Below are 12,155 nucleotides of genomic sequence, written 5' to 3'. Positions count from 1 at the left end.
TCGAATGAGACCAATCACTGTTGTGTCATCTGCGAACTTCAGTAGCTTAACAAATGGATCATTGGAGATGCAGTCATTGGTATACAGAGAGAAGAGAAGTGGGGAGAGCACACAGCCTTGGGGGGGGGGGCTGTGCTAATTGTACAGGTATTTGATGTGATCTTGCTTAGCTTCACCTGCTGCTTCCTGTTTGTTAGGAAGCTTGTGATCCACTTACAAGTCTGTTCCGGTACCTGTAGCTGGTTTAGCTTATGTATTTATGTATAGTATGAAGAGTGTTGGTCCAAGAACACTACCTTGGGGAACGCCACTTTTGACAGGAACAGGATTTGAAATAGCGTTGCCAATTTTGACCACGTTGTCTGTTTGACAGGAAGGCATTTATCCAATTGTGAAGAGGTAAGATGAGTAAGATGTAAGATTGTAAGATGAGATCTAAGAAATAAATATCAAAGTAAGATTGCTCTGTTTTATTTCTTCCATGCAGTCGAGAGTCTGAAATGCTACGAGTGTCGCAAATCTCATTGCGATTACAAGAAAGAATGTCCAAAAAAAGTAAATTTCTGTTATACTGAGAAAATTGGAGATGGTAAGCAAAGTTCCTGTTTTTTCTCACAGTTTTTCTTCTTGAATGGAAACTAGAGCTCTCAAATGCAGCTGAGAGTCAGAGATCACCTATTTTTACTTGATTCATTTAATTTCAACTTGACTGTCAATTATCGAGTGGGACCCTGATTCTCAGACCATTGTGGATGGAATGGGGCAACTTGCCACAGTCAAGTTTCTGCGGCAAACTCACCATGGTCAACCCGCCACAGGAAAACTGCTGCGGGCCAATTTAACAGTTCTATTTAATTATTTAAAATAAATAAAAAATATCTTAATTTTTGCCATTCACATTTCGTTCTGTCCATCCTTTCGCATCTTTTCTATAATGATTTTATACCACCATTTCTTTGATATTAATGTAACTCTTGTCCCGCGGTGAGTGGTCCTGTGGCTAGTTGGCCATAGAGAGATGGCCAGGGGAGTTGGCCGCGAAGAATTGTCATAGACCCCATTCTGGACTATGTTAATGTTTTAAGAAATGATGGAAACATATTTGGATATAAATCTTCTCACACTGAGTTCAAGGTGGGTTTAGCATTTTGTTCAGAAAAAAATATAGATCAATTCTTTGATACTGTTAATAATTGTTTTGTTTTATGTTTCCTTTCTAGCCCTCGCAGGAAAAGGATGTGCTCTAGTTTGCCCAAGAAAAAAGACAACGAAAGTAACATGTTGCACAACTGACTTTTGCAACTAACTTTCTTTAATTAATCAGCACATATTGATTAAAACAAATCATGCCAAACCAGTCTTATTTCATTCTTTGACAAAGTGACTAAATTAGTAGACCAGTGAAATGCTGTGGACATAGTATACTTAGACTTCAACAAGGCATTCGACAAAGTACATCACAACTTACTTCTTGGTAAGCTAAAAAAAAAAAATTGGATAGACAGCATCCCCACCAGATGGATTTGTAACTGGCTGACAAACTGTACTCAACAAGTAATTCTTAACAGTACTACATCTACATGGAGGGAAGTAAGCAGCGGGGTACCACAAGGTTCCGTCTTTAGCCAAGTACTCTTCAATATGTTCATAAATGATTTAGATTAGGAAATAGAAGGGGAACTTATCAGATTTGCAGATGATACTAAGCTGGCAGGAATAGCTAACCTCCTAGATGATAGGCTCAAGATCCAGATGGATCTTGACAGGTTTCAACACTAGGCCCAAACTAACAAAATGAAATTCAATGTAGGGAAAAGTAAACTCTTACACTTAGGCAAAGAAGGCATGGCCAAGGGTGGCAGCCAGAAGGTCCTAGAACCTCCTGAATTTATAGAAGGTAGCACAACCTACACAAAGTACAAAATTAAACCAAACCAAAATATTACATGGAACTCCTTACAAGAGGAGAAGTGAAGCAAACTGATTGCTGAATATTATTGGCCAGGGGCCTCAGCGTATCCATTTGATTTGAGAAAGCTTCAACTCCCAAAAACGTCTACACTGACTCATCATTTGTTTTTCTAGAGAATTATGCATATGGATCAAGTAGCAATTTTGGGAATATGCACAATACTTAGGCAGCATGTTTGGGATCGAACCAAAAAGCATAAAATCATTCAAGCTTCATCAGCAATAATCTCGGTTCATTTCTCCTGTTGTAGGGAGTTCAAGGTAATGATTTTGGATCAGTTTGATTATGTTCTCTGCACAGGTTGTGCTTCCTTCTAGGAATTCAGGAAAGATGCCAATTGTCCAGAAGGCACGTTATGGATGTGGAATGGTAGCTTCTGTCTTCAAGACGGGGACCGGTTGGTTCTTCATTTGGTCTGCTCCAGTTTCCCTTTTGGTAGTGGGGATAATGAGATCACCTCCCTTACCCCTCCCTTCTTTCCCAATCCTCCATGCTCTCTTGAACCTGGATGTCCAGCCCCCTCAAGGCAGGGTAGAAGTAGACATAACTGCCTTCTCCCATCCTGGACTGCACTTTGGAGGCTGGAGAGGCGATTGCAAGATGAAAGCTTGGCTATTTGCATTGTTTTTGTTGGCATTCATGTGCAAGGACCCAGGTAGGCTTTGGAAGCTTTGATTTCAGGTGATGATCAAAGACAGACTGAGGGAAGTTTGGTATTTGAAGCAGTCGTGCTCCATTCTGGTGGTGGGAATTTCCACTGTTCTGCTCTGCATAAGGAGGGTCCATTGGAGTTTTTATGGGGGAAAGAGGAGTTCTAAATTTGAAGAGAAGCCCAAAGCTGGGACAACGGCTGGACCACCTGGTATTCTAATATAGACTGCCTCTGAAACTAGAAATTCTTTTGCCTAGTGAATTCTGCCACGCATTACTCTTGGGAATGAGAGGAAAAATGTTTCCTTTTCTTTGCCCTCCATCTGCCTCCCTCTGGCTTTGATGACATTCAGCATTTTCGATGGTACAACCAAAGGGGATCAGAGAAACCCCTTTCAAGTCAAACATGGATTGTTCTTGACATCAACCTTAGATTGGTTGCCACTGCTGTCATTTCTGAGGCTCCTCAGTCTAGCCCTGCAGCCCATCCAAGAATTAACCAGCCCCAACCCTGTTTAGCTTCCAAACAGAGACCAACCTCTCAAGTTCTTGGCTGCTGACGTTTTATGGCCTCTTCAGGAAAAGATGTTCTTTTAAACCTTACCCTCATGGTTTTTATAATAAATCCAGGGTAGTGAACAAACCTCATACTCCTTCTCCCTCTGCTTTCCCCGAACGACGACCCAGTGAAGTGGGTTGCGCTAAGAAAAATCTACTGGCCCAGAGGCACCCAAATGGCTTTCTGGCCAAAGGTGGGACTCCAACTCAGAGGCTCCCTGTTTGCAGACCGTTTAATGGTCTTTCTAGTGAAATTTTCACTTTTATTCTTCAATAATCTATTCAATATATTGTAAGACGAGATCTAAGAAATAAATATCAAAGTAAGATTGCTCTGTTTGATTTCTTCCATGCAGTGGAGAGTCTGATGTGTTACAAATGTGCAAGCTTTCGTTGTAATTTCAAGACATACTGTCGGAATGATCAAAGGGTCTGTTTTACGTATACTCCTTCACCGGGTAAGAAACGTTCCTGTTCTTTCTCACAGTTTTTCTTCTTGAATGGAAACTAGAGCTCCCAAATGCAGCTGAGAATCGGAGATCACCTATTTTTACTTGGTTCATTTAATTTCAGCTTGACTGTCAATTATCGAGTGGGACCCTGATTCTCAGACCATTGTGGACGGAATGGGGCAACTTGCCACAGTCAAGTTTCTGCGGCAAACTCACCATGGTCAACCCGCCACGGGAAAACTGCTGGAGGGCAATTTAACAGTTCTATTTAATTATTTAAAATAAATAAAAAATATCTTAATTTTTGCCATTCACATTTCGTTCTGTCCATCCTTTTTCATCTTTTCTATAATGATTTTATACCACCATTTCTTTGATATTAATGTAACTCTTGTCCCGCAGTGAGTGGTCCTGTGGCTAGTTGGCCATAGAGAGAGGGCCGGGAGAGTTGGCCGCAAAGAATTGTCATAGACCCATTGTTGACTATGTTATTGTTTAAGAAAAGATGGAAACATTGTAAAGAATAAAACTTATTTGGATATAAATCTTCTCACACTGTGCTCAATGTGGGTTTAGCATTTTGTTCAGAAAAAAATACAGATCAATTCTTTGTTACTGTTAATAATTGTTTTGTTTTATGTTTCCTTCCTAGGATTCGTAAATAAAGGATGTGCACCATTTTGCATAGCTACTGCCGAGATAAGATGTTGCTCAACCAACTTTTGCAACCACTAAAAGGATGCACGCCAGTTTGCGTGAATAGTACTGACTTATGTTGCTCAACCGACTTTTGCAACTAGCTTTCTTTAGCTAATCAGCAAGCATTGATTAAAACAAATCATGCCAAACCAGTCTTATTTCATTCTTTGACAAAGTGACTAAATTTGTAGACCAATGAAACGCTGCGGACATACTATACTTAAACCTCAGCAAGGCATTCGACAATGTAGACCACAAGTTACTTCTTGGTAAGCTAAAAAAAAAAAGGGATGGGTGGCTCAGGGCCTAGGACGTTGAGCTTGTCAATCGAAAGGTCAGCAGCTCAGCGGTTCGAATCCCTAGTGCTGTCGTGTAACGGGGTGAGCTCCCGTGACTTGTCCCAGCTTCTGCCAACCTAGCAGTTTCAAAAGCATGTAAAAATGTAAGTAGAAAAAATGGGGACCATCTTTGGTGGAAGGTAACAGCGTTCCGTGCGCCTTTGGCGTTGAGTCATGCTGGCCACATGACCACGGAGACGTCTTCGGACAGCGCTGGCTCTTCGGCTTTGAAACGGAGATGAGCACCACCCCCTAGAATCGGCAATGACTAGCACATATGTGCGAGGGGAACCTTTTCCTTTAAGCTAAAAAAAAAAGTGGGATAGACAGCATCTCCACCAGATGAATTTGTAACTGGCTGACAAACTGTACTCAAGTCCTTAACATCTATATGGAGGGAAGTAATCAGTGGGTGATCACAACTTTCCGTCTTTAGCCAAGTACTCTTCAATAACTTCATAAATGGTTTTGATTAGGAAATACAAGGGGAACCTGTATTTTGGAGATGATACTAAGCTGGCCGGAATAGCTAACACCCTAGATGATAGGGTCAAGATCCAGATGGATCTTGACAGACTTGAACACTGGGCCTAAACTAACAAAATGAAATTCAATGTAGAGAAAAGTAAAGTCTTACACTTAGGCAAGAAAAACCAAAAGTACATCTTTACACTGAGAAAAAACAGGCTTAATAGCAGTAACTGTGAGAGGGACCTTGAAGTCCTAAGTGGACAACCAATTAAATATGAGCCAACAGTGTGCTGTGGAAGCCAAAAAAGCTAATGCAATCCTAAATTGCATTAACAGAGGGATTCAATCACAATCAGACAAGGTAGTAATACCACTCAGTAAAATCCCTAGTAAGACCACACCTAGAATATTGCATCCAATTTTGGTCACCAAACTAATAAAAAAGATGTTGAGACTCTAGAAAAAGTGCAGAGAAGAGCAACAAAGAGGATTCGGGGACTGGAGGCTAAAACATATGAAGAACGGTTGCAGGAACTGGACATGGCTAGTCTAGTGAAGAGAAGGACCAGGGGAGACAGGATAGCAATCTTCCAATATTTGAGGGGTTCTCACAGAGAGGAAGGGGTCAAGCTATTCTCCAAAGCATTTGAATGCGAGACAAGGAATAATGGATGGAAACTGATCAAGGAGAGATTCAACGTGGAAATAAGGAGAAATTTTCTGACAGTGAGAACAATCAACCTGTCAGAGTGCGCACAGTGTGACTATGTGAAACAATCCAGGAGCAAATACAGTAAACAGTGGTTTGTTTTTAAATCGTGGTTTTATCTACAAAGAATATATACATAGATGTACTTTAGTCAGACCTCAAACAAACAGCAATCAGCAATTACAGCATGGAAGCACACATGGAGAGAGAGAGATACGCCCCAGCAGGGCCTCTTCTTATTACAGGCTCTTAAAGTGATATCAGCCCCAAAACCTTGCTGACTCATTCCTAGCACTACATCATCGTAGCAGCTGGTCAGCTCTTAAATCATTACCCTGACACAACCAATGGAACAGCTCGTCTATACCACAGACAACACTTCTATCATTCAAAACGACCTTGATCATCTAACTGCTTGGTCTAAAAATTGGCAGCTCCAAATTTCATCCAGCAAATGCTCAGTCTTACATATAGGAAAAAAGAACCCAAACACTAAATACATACTAGATGGACATTACCTTACTGACGACCCCCATCCCGTTAAAGACCTTGGAGTTTTCATGTCAAATGATCTAAGTGCCAAAGCCCACTGCAAATACATAGCAAAAAAAGCTCTAAGAGTTGTAAACCTAATCTTGCGTAGCTTCTTTTCCAAAAACACCACACTACTAACCAGAGCATATAAAACATTTGCTAGACCAATTCTAGAATACAGCTCGCCTGTTTGGAACCCTCACCACATCTCTGACATCAATACAATCGAACGTGTCCAGAAATATTTTACAAGAAGAGTTCTCCATTCCTCTGAAAACAACAAAATACCTTATCCCACCAGACTTGAAATCCTAGGCTTAGAAAGCTTGGAACTCCGTCGCCTTCGACAAGACCTAAGTTTAACTCACAGAATCATCTATTGTAATGTCCTTCCTGTTAAAGACTACTTCAGCTTTAATTGCAATAATACTAGAGCAACTAATAGATTTAAACTTAATGTCAACCGCTTTAATCTAGATTGCAGAAAATATGATTTCTGTAACAGAATCATCAGTGCTTGGAATACTTTACCTGACTCTGTGGTCTCTTCCCATCATCCTAAAAGCTTTAACCAAAAACTTTCTACTATTGACCTCACCCCATTCCTAAGAGGACCATAAGGGGCGTGCATAAGCGCACAAACGTGCCTACCGTTCCTGTCCTATTGTTTTTCTTTTCTTCTTCCTATATATATATATATGCTTATACCTTCTAATATTTACTCATATATGTGTTTATATGCTATATAATCTTTTTGTATGATACCTACATATATTGTTGTGACAAAATAAATAAATAAATAAATAAGAAATGGAGTAGCCTTCATAGTCAATAAAAGAATAGGAAAAGCAATACTGGGATATATGACAGTATTAATTAATTTATTTATTTATTTAATCGCATTTTTATACCGCTCTATCTCCCAAGGGACTCAGGGCGGTTTACAGCCTAATAAAAACATACATATAAATACAAAATAAAACACCAATTTAAAAAACTTATTAAATAAGGCCGAATATTAAAACTACAATAAGATAATAAAACCCCGTTAAAACCAAATTTAAAATTTGAAATTCTAGTCCAGTCCTGCGCAGATAAATAGATGTGTCTTAAGCTCGCGGTGAAAGGTTCGAAGGTCAGGAAGTTGGCGAAGTCCTGGGGAAAGTTCGTTCCAGAGGGTGGGAACCCCCACAGAAAAGGCCCTTCCCCTGGGTGTCGCCAGCCGGCACTGCCTGGCAGCCGGCATCCTAAGGAGACCCTCCCTGTGCGAGCGCAGGGGTCGGTGGGAGGCAATCGGTGGCAGCAGACGGTCCCATAAGTAACTCAGCCCTATGCCATGGAGTGCTTTGAAGATAGTTACCAAAACCTTGAAGCATAATGTCCGATATGCAGTGCAGGTTCCAGACAGATGAACTGTATTCAAGAATTTGTCTAGCAAATGTTTTGTATGCTCTAATTCAGTGGTCACCAACCGGTGGTTCGCGGACCACTGATGGTCCGTGAGAAAATTGTGGTCCGTGGTGCATCCAAGTGGAGAAGCTGCTCCGGGATAAGCAATGGCCAGTCCTTTGAGTAGAGCTCTGGAAGATGGGACTGGCCAGGCAGCTCATGGTGGGGCTGTAAATCTCCGCTGTTGAGGGTGGTTCGGGCAATTTTTAACTTTGCAGCACAGCCCTTGCTGGCTGGAATGAGATAATGGTGCAAGGGGATGGTGGCAGTGCAGGCGGGCCAAAGCAACGGGTCCCCCTGCTGTAGCTTCCTGTCGGCTGAACCCACCAGTGGCTGTCTCCACCCCTTGCCCTCCCTTCCCAGTCATTCCTCACCTGGCAAGGGAAAGGGATGGGGGGAGTGGAGGTAAGCTCCATATTCCAGAGTGGGAGCTGGATCTCGCGGCTGTTTCTTCCGGCCCTTGTCGGTGCTCCTGCAGCTCGGTCTCTCCGGGAGACGCTTTACTTCTTCTCAGCCCCAAGATACTGGCTGGCCCATGAGATGACAGAGAGAAAGAGAATGAGAGAGAATGAGAGAGAATGAGAGCACCGCCTTCTTGGAAGAAGTGCGGGGGTGGGGCCGAAGGGGGATGTCTTGCATTAAGTATCGAAAAACACCCCCCACCTCAATTTCACAAGGTCGGCGCAGCAGACAACGGTTCTTCCTGGTGCGCCTTGTTTCTCCGGAGCACTCCGCCCCCCCCCCACTCCTGCTTCTGTCCACCACCTCCTCCCAGAGTCTCTGGGCTGCTTACTCAGCTGGAGGAAAAACTCAAAGGGCACTCCGCCACACAGCTTGCCTGCCTCCCTGGGGATGTCACCCATGGGGGGCACTCTCTTCGCAGCTCTTGCTCGAAGCCTCATGGGTCTGAAAGGGATGCGCAGAGAATCAGAATCAGAGAGAGGGAGAGAGAGAGAATGAGAGAGAAAGAGGGGGAAGAGAGAAAGAGAGCGGGGGAGAGTGAGAAAGAGATGAGAGAGAGAGAGAGAATGAGAGAGCATGAGTGGGAAAGAAAGGGGGAGAGGGAGAGAGGGAGAGAAAGAGATGAGAGAATGAGTGGGAGAGAGAGAAAGAGAAAGAAGGGAGAGAGAATGAGAGAGAAAGAGTGGGAGAGAGAGGGGAGGGGGGAGAAAGAGAGAAAGAGAGAGGAGGGAGAGTGCCTGAAGGACCCCATCCCATCACTGGGAGTCCAGGCGCTTCAGCAAGCAATGCACTGGATTCGTATTAGTGGTCTGCGGGATTTAAAATTATGGACTTGGTGGTCCCTGAGGGCCAAAAGATTGGGGACCCCTGCTCTAGTTAGTAGTACAATATTACCAGAGAAGAAGCTATGCAAGATTAGGTTAACAACTCTTAGTGCCTTTTTGGCAATAACAAAATTATACATAAAATAATACATATGTATTATTTTATGTAATGTAATGTAATATAATTAAGTAATATAATATAATTATATAATTATAGTAATATAATTAATGTAATGTAATGTAATGTAATATACATATGTACATAAAAGAAAAGATACATTTATCAAGAATCATAAGGTAGAATAGAATAGAATAGAATTTTATTGGCCAAGTGTGATTGGACACACAAGGAATTTGTCTTGGTGCATATGCTCTCAGTGTACATAAAAGAAAAGATACCTTCATCAAGGTACAACATTTACGACACAAGTGATGGTCAATATATCAATATAAATCATAAGGATTGCCAGCAACAAGTTATAGTCATACAGTCATAAGTGAAAAGAGATTGGTGATGGGAACTATGAGACGATTAATAGTAGTGCAGACTTAGTAAATAGTTTGACAGTGTTGAGGGAATTATTTGTTTAGCAGAGTGATGGCCTTCGGGAAAAAACTGTTCTTGTGTCTAGTTGTTCTGGTGTGCAGTGCTCTATAGCATCGTTTTGAGGGTAGGAGGTACAACACTTAATGATAGTCATAGGGAATAAATAAGCAATCAGGAAACAATCGATATCAATATCAATCGTAAGGATACCAGCAACAAAGTTATAGTCATACAGTCATAAGTAGGAGGAGATGGGTGGTGGGATCCACAAGACTCACTGTTGACTGACACCTGACCCTTCACAAACCCCCCAACTTGACACACCCACATCTGAAGCCCTTACATTCCCTAACATCGAACACTGAACACTGACATTCCCTAAACTCCGCTGAAGATGTTACCTAGCCTGGTAACGAAATATTCGGAAACCAACCCACAAATTCAGAGAACAAACCATCATCCCATCACAGATGTCTCTGCAACACACCAAGGTTTATCCACCAGAGGGAGCAGAGTGTGCAGCAAAAGAAACAGAACATAATCTCTATTTCCTTTGCTGTGATTATAACAGTCCAGCCAAGTGCGATGTGGGTGCTTTGAAGATATATAAAAAAAGATGTTGAGACTCTAGAAAAAGTGCAGAGAAGAGCAACCAAGGTGATTAGAATAGAATAGAATAGAATAGAATAGAAAAGAATAGAATAGAATAGAATAGAATAGAATAGAATAGAATAGAATAGAATAGAATAGAATAGAATAGAATTCTTTATTGGCCAAGTGTGATTGGACACACAAGGAATTTGTCTTGGTGCATATGCTCTCAGTGTACATAAAAGAAAAGATACGTTCATCAAGGTACAACATTTACAACACAAATGATGGTCAATATATCAATATAAATCATAAGGATCGCCAGCAACAAAGTTACAGTCATACAGTCATAAGTGGAAAGAGATTGGTGATGGGAACTATGAGAAGATTGATAGTAGTGCAGATTTGGTAAATAGTTTGACAGTGTTGAGGGAATGATTTGTTTAGCAGAGTGATGGCCTTCGGGAAAAAACTGTTCTTGTGTCTAGTTGTTCTGGTGTGCAGTGCTCTATAGCATCGTTTTGAGGGTAGGAGTTGAAACAGTTTATGTCCAGGATGCGAGGAGTCTGTAAATATTTTCACGGCCCTCTTCTTGATTCGTGCAGTATACAGGTCCTCAATGGGAGTCAGGTTGGTAGCAATTATTTTTTCTGCAGTTCTAATTATCCTCTGAAGTCTGTGTCTTTCTTGTCGGGTTGCAGAACCAACTAAAACATATGAAACATATAAAACATATGAAGCATATGAAGAACAGTTGCAGCAACTGGGCCTGGCTAAATCTAGTGAAGAGAAGGACCAGCGGAGACAGGATAGCCGTCTTCCAATATTTGAGGGGCTGCCACAGAGAGGAGGGAGTCAAGCTATTTTCCAAAGCACCTGAAGGCCAGACAAATAACAATGGATGGAAACTGATCAAGAAGAGATTCAATCTGGAAATAAGGAGAAATTTTCTGACGGTGAGAGCAATCAACTAATAGAACAGTTTGCTTTCAGAAGTTGTGGGAGAAGCTCGCACAATGGAGAAGCTTGCACAATGGAGAAGCTCCCACAAGCGAGTTTGCCGGCCAATCAAGCACAGTAATCCCATTGGCATTTAACCAGGTTATGGTTTCATTCAGGTGATCAATTAGAGGGGAAAGTATAGAACCCCAGGGCATGACACACTGGAGATCCAGGTGGCTTCCATCTCATGGTGATTTGGAGGTCCTTCAAGGGGCCTCTGGTGGCTCAGACTGGTAAAACAATCTGTTATTAACAGCAGCTGCTTGCAATTACTGCAGGTTTAAGCCCCCCAGGTCCAAGGTTGACTCAGCCTTCCATCCTTTATAAGGTAGGTAAAATGAGGACCCAGATTGTTGGGGGCAATAAGTTGACTTGTATAGAATAGAATAGAATAGAATAGAATAGAATAGAATAGAATAGAATAGAATAGAATAGAATAGAATTTTATTGGCCAAGTGTGATTGGACACACAAGGAATTTGTCTTGGTGCATATGCTCTCAGTGTACATAAAAGAAAAGATACTTTCATCAAGGTACAACATTTACAACATAATTGATGGTCAATATATCAATATAAATCATAAGGATTGCCAGCAGCAAGTTATAGTCATACAGTCATAAGTGGAAAGAGATTGGTGATGGGAACTATGAAACGATTAATAGTAGTGCAGATTCAGTAAATAGTTTGACAGTGTTGAGGGAATTATTTGTTTAGCAGAGTGATGGCCTTCGGGAAAAAAACTGTTCTTGTGTCTAGTTGTTCTGGTGTGCAGTGCTCTATAGCATCGTTTTGAGGGTAGGAGTTGAAACAGTTTATGTCCAGGATGCGAGGGATCTGCAAATATTTTCACGGCCCTCTTCTTGATTCGTGCAGTATACAGGTCCTCAATGGAAGG

The 12,155-nt window shown here is 41.6% G+C and overlaps 1 long non-coding RNA gene across 1 annotated transcript; it reads left to right on the top strand.

Moving 5' to 3' along the window:
- Nucleotides 1-2,498: 2,498 nt before the first annotated feature.
- On the top strand, nucleotides 2,499-4,481 carry LOC131193941 (uncharacterized). The gene is made up of 3 exons (XR_009154066.1): nucleotides 2,499-2,627; nucleotides 3,538-3,639; nucleotides 4,286-4,481. It is a non-coding gene; the product is annotated as an uncharacterized LOC131193941 (long non-coding RNA).
- Nucleotides 4,482-12,155: the final 7,674 nt, after the last annotated feature.

This window comes from Ahaetulla prasina, chromosome 3 (assembly GCF_028640845.1).
Source record: "Ahaetulla prasina isolate Xishuangbanna chromosome 3, ASM2864084v1, whole genome shotgun sequence".
NCBI lineage: Eukaryota > Metazoa > Chordata > Lepidosauria > Squamata > Colubridae > Ahaetulla > Ahaetulla prasina.
The sequence above is the reverse complement of the archived record's forward strand: the minus strand, read 5'-3'. Positions and strand labels throughout refer to the sequence as shown.